Source organism: Myotis nattereri (genome assembly GCF_964212035.1).
Source record: "Myotis nattereri genome assembly, chromosome: 3".
Taxonomy (NCBI): Eukaryota; Metazoa; Chordata; class Mammalia; order Chiroptera; family Vespertilionidae; genus Myotis; species Myotis nattereri.
The window spans coordinates 52,780,365-52,791,124 of NC_138077.1; positions in this window are offsets into that span (position 1 = coordinate 52,780,365).

Here is a 10,760-nt window from a genome sequence, read left to right on the forward strand (position 1 = left end):
TAAAGAGCTTCACACACAAGAAAAAGCTAAAGGAGTTCATGACCACCAATCCAGTATTATATGAAATGCTGAAGGGTATTCTTTCAGAAGAGGAAGAAGAAGAAAAAGGTAAAGATAAAAAATTATGAACAACAAAGTGACAACAAATACGTATCTATCAAAAAGTGAATCTAAAAATCAAATGAATAAAAAATCTGATGAACAGAATAAATTGGTGAATGGAATAGAAATCAGGGGCATGAAAATGAAACAGATTGGTGATTCTCAGAGGGAAGGGAATGGGGGGGGGGTTCGGGAAGAGATTAGACAAAGATCTTATATGCATGTATGAAATACCTATGGACACAGAGAATAGGGTGGCGAGGGCCTGGGTTGGGGTGGGAACCAGGTGAAGGGGAGTTATGGGGGGAAAAAAGAGGGACATCCATAATAATCTCAACAATAAAGATTTAAAAAAAATAAAAACAAAACAAAACAAAAGCACAACAGCAACAGGAGTGAATCCATAACATACTAAACTTTGAGAGCTCTTTTGGGGGATATTTACCTTTTCAGGAAAAGAAGGGATTCTTATTCTTGTTCAGGGCACTGACTCTTGTTGTCCCTCCTGTAATACTTTCCCCTCAGAACTCTGAATGCCTCCCCCCATCCATATTCCTGCTCAAAAGTCACTTTTTATTTACTTATTTTATTTTTAAAAATATTTTTTATTGATTTCAGAGAGGAAGGGAGAGAGAGATTATAACATCAATGATGAGAACCGCTGCTGCCAAGTCACTGCAGCTCAGCAGCTCCTGTATTGAGCATCTGTCCCCTGGTGATCAGTGTGTGCCATACCAACTGGTTGGTGGGCTGGTCGGACAGTCACTTAGCCTTTTATATATATACATTATACTTTACCTGAAAGTATATCCTTTATTTATGTCTTTTCTTGCTTATTGTGTTTTCCCCACTAGACTATAAGCTCTGCAAGTGCAGAGAATTTGTCTCATTGACTTACTGCTGCAGTCCCACGTAAGTGTTCAATAATACTTGTAAAATAAATGGAAGGGACCTGTCTATTCAAAGAATTTACTAAGCATTCTAACATATGCAAAGGGAACTAGCAGTAATATTTAAGAGACTTCTACTTGAATTGTTTTCTTGAGAAAGATCTAGCCTGTAATTTTCTGTGTCTTTTTTAAAATTTTTATTTATTTTTTTATTTCAGAGAGAAAGGGAGAGGGAGAGAGATAGAAACATCAATGATGAGAGATAATCATTGATCGGCTGCCTTCTGCGCACCCCCTATTGAAGATCTAGCCCGCAACCCAGACATGTGCCCTTGACTAGAATTGAACCCGGGACCCTTCAGTCAGCAGGCCAACGCTCTATCCACCAAGCCAAACTGGCTAGAGCTCTGTGTCTTTTTTATCGGCATCACATTTGTCACCAAGAAATACTCTTGTTCATGTCATAAAAAAGAGCATTTCCCTCTACTCTAAACAGTTGCCGTTTTTCACAAAGCAATGTTGTTGGTTTCCAAATGTGTAAGTTGGAGATCAAATACTTATATACTTATTCCTCAATATTGAATCAATAACTGTGGAGCTCAAAGTACTATTCTAAGAAGTCCCAGCATGAGAAAAATCACATTATCTTTTTGTGTTTCAGTTTATTTTTCCTGCAAATATTCATAAATGATATAATTTAGGGAAATTCTCTCTCTACTTATTACTGTGATGTAGAGCCATGCACAAGTTCTTAGGTGCCATAAACCAATTCAGACCTGTGTTCTAAACCAGACTTTATTTTATTTAAAACCCACCACCCAAAGTCAAATTTTTTTAATTCCAAAATAATACACATTTGTTGTAAACAATTAAGATAGTAGGACTCAGAAATGCACACCTCAGAGATAACCATTGCTATGTTTGTATTGTTTCTTCTAGGTATTCCTAAGCAGATTCTAATATAACAAAAATAGCGACAATGTTCAGTGTCCTGAAACTTGTTTCTTTTCATGTACGAATGTATTTCTCCATATCAACACACACAGGACAACCTCATTCTGTCACCACTGCAAAGCCTTGCTTTTACCTGACAGCTCATTTCTTCAAGGAAGCGGCCTGTGGTTTTGCAGGAAAGCAGCTTTTTGGTTGGATGATCTTTCAGTGTATAGGTGATTGCCTCAAAGGCTTCTCTATAAGACCCTCAGGGAAGACGAAATGATTTTTGATGGATAAAAAACAATCCCATCTTAAAAAAAAAAAAGTTTCCCTGGTGAAACCTCTACTTATTAATAAGTGGTTCTTTCAACTACCACAGTCAACCTGTATGCTCTTCTAAAGTATTTTTTCTTTCATTAGTTAAAATAAAGGGGAAACATAACTGTACTCTTCATGTGAAAACTCAGACTAAGAGTTTCCCATAACACAAATTCCCTCTGTAAGAGGCAGCTCCAAAGTTCCCGTCTCTGGAATGTCTTCCTGAATTCTCGCCCGCTCCGGGCAGCCTTCCTCACTCTCTGCTCTGTGTTTCCACAGCCCATGCTACTTTGTTCTCCATCACACTGAGGCCTCTGTCTCCTTCTGGAGGCTGTCAGACCCTTCAGAGTAGATTTGTCTTGTTATCCCTGGTAAAATGCCTAAGTGTTTACTGGATGTGACTGGATGATTACATGAATATAGAATGTTTAATTCTCTTTACATGCGGGATTTATTATATACTTCATGATTTTTTTCACTTCTTCTTTCCTCTCCTTCTTGCCCCCTTATGGCCATTTTCTTTATCACTAGGAGCTGGAATGAGGTGAGAATTTAATGGCACCAAGCATCTGATGAACCAGGAGAAAGCAATCAAACTGATAAAAAAAAACTGAACTTGATATGGCTCAGGGGAAAGAATTCTGAACTGGAAGGCAGGAGGCCTGGGTTCTAGTCCTAGCTCTGTTGCTAACTCATTCATCCATCCATTCAACAACACATGTCAAGCACTGCCATGTTCAGGCACTAAGTCCTGCAAATGTAGTGGTGAAGAAGAAAGACATGCCTTAGCTCTTGTGGGGCTTGCCTTCCAGGGGAGAGTCAGATACAGAGACAGGAAAATATACACGAGAGCCTAGGGTGGCATGCTAGGGAGTGACTGGGTGGCTACGTTAGTTGGGTGGTTAGCAAGGGGCCTATTTGAGGACTTACTTCTAGGCTGAGATGTGAATGATAAAAAGAAACCAGTCACTCAAGGATCATGGGGAACAGCATTCCAGAAACAAGTGCCAGTCCTAAGACTTTATTTGAATTGTTTTCTTGGGAAACTCTCTGAGAGAGAGAAACACTTAGAACCCCATCCAGGAAATTCTTAGAGTGCTTTCCTGGGAAATTCTTAGGACCCTACCAAGGGTTCCAAGATGGGAGCAGATTTTGTGTTTCAGGGAACAGAAAGACCAGTGTGGCTGGAGTGGAGAGGGCAAAGAGGAAAATGATTCAAAATGAGTTTGGATGTAGGCAGGAGCCATATTATACCCTGCTTTGGGAAATTTGGATTTTATTTTATGTACAATGGGAAACTATGGGAGGGTTTTAAGCAAGAGCACGAGAAGATCATTTAGGCTGCCCCAACAAGAATGAATTGTAAAGTGATTACAGAGGGATCAGCTGAGAAGCTATTGTAGTCATTCAGGTAATGATGGCTTGGACTAGACTGTACTGAAAATGAAAAGAAGAGGATGGATTTGAAACATGCTTTTCAGATAAAGTGGACAAGACATGCTGATGAATTGAATATGGAAAATGAGAAAAGAAGGGAATTAAGACTGACTCCTAGATTTATAGATTGAACAACTGGGTAGATGGTCATGCCAATGACTAACACTTTAAAGATTGAGGAAGGAGGAAGTTTGGGAGTAAAACTCAAGAAGTTTTTCATGAATAAATTGTACCTGAGTTGTCTATTAGACATCCAAGTAGAAACATTAAAAAGGCAGTTGGATATTCAAGTCAAGTTTCGGGGGAAAGTCAGGGCTAGAGGCAGAGATTTGGAAATCATAAGCACATAGATGGTCTCAAAGTCACGGAACTGGATGGAGCTACCAAGAGAAAGCATACAGTAATAGAACGAAAGTGTGCTCAGAACAGATCCCTGGTACCCTCTGACCTATAGAGGTTGAGTAAAGGAGAAGGAGTCAATAAAGGAAACAGAACGAACAGAGGACAGTGAGCTATCACAGAGCCAAGGGAAGAAAGTGTTTCAAGAAGGAGGAAATCATCAACCTTTGCTGAGAGGTCAAAGAAGATAAAAATAAAGAAGTGACCACTGGATTTAACAATATGGAGGTCACCGGTGACCTTGACAAGAGCAGTCATTATGGAGTAGAGGGGATAGAAGCCAAATTTGAGTTGGTTGGTGGAAGGAGTGGAGGTAGCAACTCTCTTTAATATTGAAGGAAAAGAGAGAAATGGTTAATAGCTGAAAGTAGACATGGAGGTTAAGAGAGATACTAAGAGCATGCACATGAAGATGATTTGGTCCAGAAGAAATATTAACCATGCAGGAGAGGTGGGTGGAGACTACAAGAGCAGCCCTAAGTAGGAGACTGTCATGGGTTCCAGAGCACATTTCGAGAGGCTAGCTTTTGAGAGGAGCAAGGGTTCTGTGTCTGTAGAAACAAGAGGGAAGGCAGAGGGTAGGCCACCAGATGCAGAAAGATATATAGATTTGGTGGTGAGAAGATGCAGGATTTTCTCTTTGGGTGACTGTGGTCAAGTCACGTATCTTGCTGAGATATGTTGGAGAAACAAAACAGGTCTGCTCTCATCATGGTGACTTCCCTGAACACAGTCATTCTTCTAATTATATCTATCCTAACATCTACTTTATTCAATAAGGGACATAGAGGGGAAGGTGCAGGGTTCAACCTAGAACAAATTATAATACTAGCTCCTAACTATTGAAACACGACATATCAGGTTCCGTGTAGGTGCCTTCCACATATTAGCTCTAATTGTCACCACACCCTGCAAGGCAGGGATTAGTACTGTTCTTATTAGAGAGATTAAAAACCCGAGGTGGAAAGAGGTGGTCAAGCAGCTTCTCTAAAGTGCTGAACTGAGAATTTAAACCCCGAGGTGTGACTCCAAACTCACACTTTTAACCATCATATTGCCCAACATAGGAAAGAGTGAAAGGGCTCAGCTAGGAGAGTGGCCAGGGGTTAATGCCCTCAGGTTAAATATCTATCAACCTTCTTAGCAGAGAAAGATGACACTGCTCATTCCTTCCTTGAAAAAGGCCACCTGAAAGCCATTTAGTCTACAATCTAATGTTATCATCGGTCAAATTCCAGGAGCTAAGACATCTGCTGCCACTTAGTAGTGCATTAGATGAGTCCTCAGTCAAGTTATTGTGGCCTTCGGCTTTTCCAGATGTTTGCTGGAAAACAATCTTCCTCTGGTTTTGTAATCCTGTATAAAATGAGGTAAGTTCTTATGAATACATACAGGGCAGCAGGGCCTTTTCCATACCTTCCAACATGGAAAAAATTCAGGATTTAAAAATATATATTTGTTATTGATTTCAGAGAGAAAGGGAGAGGGAGAGAGAAACAGAGACATCAATGATGAGAGAGAATCATTGATCAGCTGCCTCATGCATGCCCCACACCCTCAACCTGGGCATGTGCCCTGACCCGGAATTGAACTGTGACCTCCTGGTTCACAGGTCAATGCTCAACCCTAAGCCATGCCAGCTAGGCAGAATTCAGGATTTTCCATGCATAAGCAATAAGAGTTGTTTTGTTTTTCTTAATTTTCTATAATTAAAAAACAAAACAAAACACAAATTGATGGAGAGAGTCCAGGTCCAGAAATAGGACAGTGAGGCTGTTGCCCTGGTTCTCTTACTTCTAGCTGAGTGAACTCATAGAGTTTCCCAAGCTTTCAATGGGGAGTTCAGCCATCAGGTGTTTATAATATAGAATCCATAGAATTTCATGGGAAGTTGATAGAATTATATTACAGTATAATTGACAAAATTCCATTAGCATACCATCTTAGAACTAACCTTTTTAGCGAAGTCCAATAGAGTGTGGAGGAGTGAAGGGCAGTTTCCCAGTGCTGGTCATCAGAGAGGTCAGTACATAAAAGGTTATGGAGCATCATATATGGGTTGGGCCTAGGCCAACAAAGGGTGAGATGCAAACTCTTGGATGCTGTCATCGTCTGGGTATTGAGGCTTCAGATGTGCATTTGGGAAGCACTCTTGAGAGACAGGAGCGGCCTGAGACTGAGATGTCTTGGGAGTCATGTGCTGCCTCCAAGGACAAGAGAAAGTGGCAGCAGGAGGAGAACCTCGACCTGGCCCATCCTTCTACTTCCTGTGCTATCTCCACTCCTGTAACACAGCTTCTGATAATAAAGTATAATGTCAAATAAATCCCGGTTATAAGAGTTATCACTGATTGATCAGCCAGCTATCAGATACTGGACACTTGTTATGCTGGGTACCTTGCATATATTCTCCTTTAAGCCAAGAGCAACCACGTTAGGTAGATGTGATTATAGCTATTTCACAGAGAAGAGAACAGGCTCACAGCAGTTAAGTATTGGGCCCAACATGGTGCAGTGAGTGGCTGAACTGGGATTCACACCCATTTCCATGTTTGCCTTCTCGTGGATGAGAGCGATTGGCCAGTCTCTTGGTCCAAGGTAGTCCTTTCCCTTTCAGAGTGAAACATGATTTCTATGTTTCCATCCAAGTCTCTAGGAAAATGGCCAAGGTTTATTTATTATTTACTTTGTCAAAGGTACTTGTATTGTGTCTGGAGTTTTTTGTTTGACCTGGAAGACTACTCTTAAGTTTTCTAAAATTAGTGTTTACAAGTAGATCCTCATTAGAGCTATGAGGGGACTATTATTGGATTGAAGGACCACAGTACACTCCATTAAGAATGGCAAGTGATTTTTCATGAGCTACTACTCCTGGAAGGGGCAAGAGGGTGGGCAGAGGAGTGGGTATGGAGGACAGGAGATAACTGAGACCCATATACTTCATTGATTTAGGATTTGGGTGGGGACTGTATGGTAGATCTGTTACAGACTCAAGAATAGGTCAGTGCATCCCTTGATCTTGCACACTTTGCATAGACTCTAAGAGCCAGTGTTTCAGAATATTGGTAGAGTGAGCTATTGGGGTACTCTTTGTGCTTTTCTTTTCCAAAGATTTTGTGTTGGTGACTCTTCCTTAGACCAGTGGCCCTTAACTCTGGTTACATATACTTGGGGTGCTTTTAAGAGTGATTCTGGGCCCCACCTCCAATGATTCTGACTTCATGGGTCTGTGTGAAGGCCTGGCATCAGTAACTGTTAAAAGCTCTGCCAGTGGTTTCAATGTGCAGCTAGGGTGAGAACCACTGAGCCATGGTCTTACTTGCCTTTGGACATCCCACTCGCTGCTCCTTTACCTGAAGGCCCTGCTGCCCTCTTCACCCAGCCAACTCTTTCTTGTCCTCCAGGAAGTCTTCTCTGAAATGCTGCCTGGGCTCTGTGACCCTCTTCTGTGCTCCTGGGGCTGCTTGCATCAACTCACTCTAACACATCACACAACATCCCAGTCTTTGGTTCGTCTGTCTTTCCTACAAGGTTGTGGAAAGGAATATGGCCTTACTTTTTTTTTTTTTTAAGCCCCAACTTACAGCACAGTGCATGGCACAAGGTAGGAGTTTAGTAAGTGTTTGTTGACTAAATGAGGGTGTGAATATATTTCTGAGGAAAGAATCAGAAAAGGGGCCAGACTTGTATCTGGTCCTTCTCTATTTGCTGAGGGCCCTGAAGACATCGCAGGAGAGCTCAGCATGAGCGTTTTGAGGGAGGCCTGAGGTTGAATGAGAACCTGACATTTGGAAATACATGTGTTCAGTTTTTTAAAAAGTCTTCCACATGCTGTCATGATGTATACCACCACACACAGCAAGTTTTGAAATCTCAGGGCTGCAGCCCCAGCTACCACTGTGCAGCCATCACCCGGCCCAGAGCATCTACTCAGCTTGAGTCAGCTGCCTCTTTGTCTCTCACAGATATGCTGGTTCTGTCTCAAAGGAACAAAGAAAACATTCTGACTGTGAGAGAATGGCTTTCAGAGCTTTCCTGATGTAGCCCTGGAGAGAAGACACTTCCACTTTTATTTCTATCTGTTCAGTGGAAACCAGCAGAGGTAGGGGTATGTCCATGGCCTTCAATCATGAGATTCAGATAAAGACATCAGTGGCAGAGCTTCCTTGGAGCAGGCACTCTGAGGTGTCTAGGTAGGATAGCCATACCTTTAATGAAAATGGAGAGGGACAAGGAGGAGGAGAAAGCTGCTTTTATTAAGAATCTACCCAATGGCACTCAAATACTATTTCAGGAACTCCGTGTGTTGGTTAATTCATCTACTCCTTACAGCAACCCCATGAACTAGAAATTGTCTTCATATTATTTTCACCTTTAAGTCACTATTCTTTGACAACTAAATACTTTTAGCCCCCAAATTCTCCCCACCCAGCCTTTCCTACATTTCTATTTCATCCCTTCTCTCTCCCCATTGGCAATATTTTATCTCAAGCCACTATCTAATTGCCATGAGAAAGTTCAAGTGTCAATAAGCTCACACCATATGTCACAACCTTAGAGAGAGTTGCATTTGGACCTGGGTCTTGGGTTAAAGGAACTTTCTCTATTGAGACAATGATGCTGAAACTTACTAAGGTTCCCTAGTTTCTGACTAATCCCCTTAGATTTCCTTTTGCCTTCCTTATCCCCAGGCTTAAATCTTTAACTTGGTCTTATAAATCAATCATTTATTAATTTCACAAATGTTTACTGAGCACTTCCTAAGGACCAGACATTTTGCAAGACACTAGGAAGATTCAACATATAAGATAAAATCCTTGCTGTAGCCAGTTTGGCTCAGGGGATAAGAGTGTCAGCTCGCTGACTGAAGGGTCCCGGGTTTGACTCCGGTCAAGGGCACGTACCTCTGTTGCAGGCTCGATCCCCGAACCTGATCGGGACATGTGCGGGAGGCAACCAATCAATGTGTCTCTCTCACATCCATGGATGTTTCTGTCTCTCCCCATCCCTTCCACTCTCTCTAAAAGAAAAATCAATGGAAAAATATCCTTGGTGGAGGATTAACAAAAAAAAATAAAAAAAATAAAAAATCCTTGGAGTTTGCCATTCGAGGTCTTTTCCCCTCTAAGTACTTGCTTTGGTCACTTGCCTTCAGCCTCCCTCACCTAGAGCAGTGGCTTTTACAGCAAAAGCTGGGTGTGGCCATTAACCAGGCAAACTCCTGAAGATTCAGGAGTTCTGCATCCTGTCATGAATGGTCCAGGGCAACTCTATTCTGCCCATCAGGAGGCTGCAAGTGGTCTCTTATCTTCCCCATCCCCAAGCCTCTTCCACTCAAGAGAAGGACAAAGGTTAGGGACCCTCAGGACCCCACAGTATCCAAAGTTATCACTCTGGAACTTTGAGACAACAAGGGGGTACTCTGGTCTCCAGAGCAAGAAGTCTATTGACCTGAGGTGGGCCAGGAATGTTTTTATCTTTGGTGTCATGAACTCTCAAGTAAACATGACTTATAAACATTTTGCCCTTAATGATTAAATGTCTGGTTTCCTGGTACATTCTGTATATTTAAACTGAGCTGCTTTGACGTAGTTAAAATAACAAACATTTAAGAAAACAAACTTTTCAAGAAAAAATATGTGAAAGAAAGATTTGGCTCATCAAATCTGGTTCAAAAAGGGAAATTTTAACCATGTATAGAAGGTCTTTGGTTTTATTATAAAGGCTTGGGAGGGGCTCATCTGAAGAAAGACTCCTGGACCTGAAGGAGGTTTCTACTTTTAACCCTAAGGGATGAACACACATTTGCCTTTTTTTCCCTCTCTCTCTCTCTCTACAGTTTGCCCTGAGATTATCTTCATGTTGTTATAGTAACTATTCCAGTTCGAGAATTCCACTTCCTGGAGATTTACCCTAACTCACTCAAAAGAACCCAATCGATGCCCTAAAGATTAGGCATCAACCTAACACACCCCTTGTCCTATTCTTCCAGTAACCAGGAACCAGGGTTGTGGAATTTTCCAGAGGCTTGCACTTCCATTTGAGGGGAAGTGACTGGATTTCCCAGGACTCTCTCACTTCAGAAGGGTCATCTGAAAAGATGTCCATGGCCTACTTAGAGATAATCACAAGTTCCGTTGTGGTAATGTGCTTGGGCAGGGCTGGCTTCAACTGAGGCCCTGAGGGAATGTGGTTAAAGCTGGGGAGAAGGAAAAGTTTAAAAAAACAACAACCAAAAAACCCAAACAGCCAAAAAACAAACAATGGTACAAAGGAGGCACTGTCCCAGTGAGCAGATGAGTGGTGGGGTCGGCACAACACAGGTCACTTGTACCAGGCCTCCCACAGCACCCGTGTTGGGTTGGGAGGAAGCACATTTCTGGTCCAGGGCCAGCCTGGGCTGAGGAAATGGTTCAGGGGATGAGTGGCTACATTAGGACATCCTGCGGAGCAGAGGGATACCCACAGGACTTCCTACTTGAAAATCAGATGCGCGGAGAGTACTCCCCAGTTCTACTACCTGAGTGTTGCAGCTTAGACTGCCAAGTAGATTAATTCAAGTGGCATAGTGAACATTCCGGCTTGAAATACGTAGTTTAATTCCTATTCAGATTAACTCACCAGATCTTTAGGCCTCGCCAGGATCTGTGGACACAGGTACGGGCTTAAACATCAGGA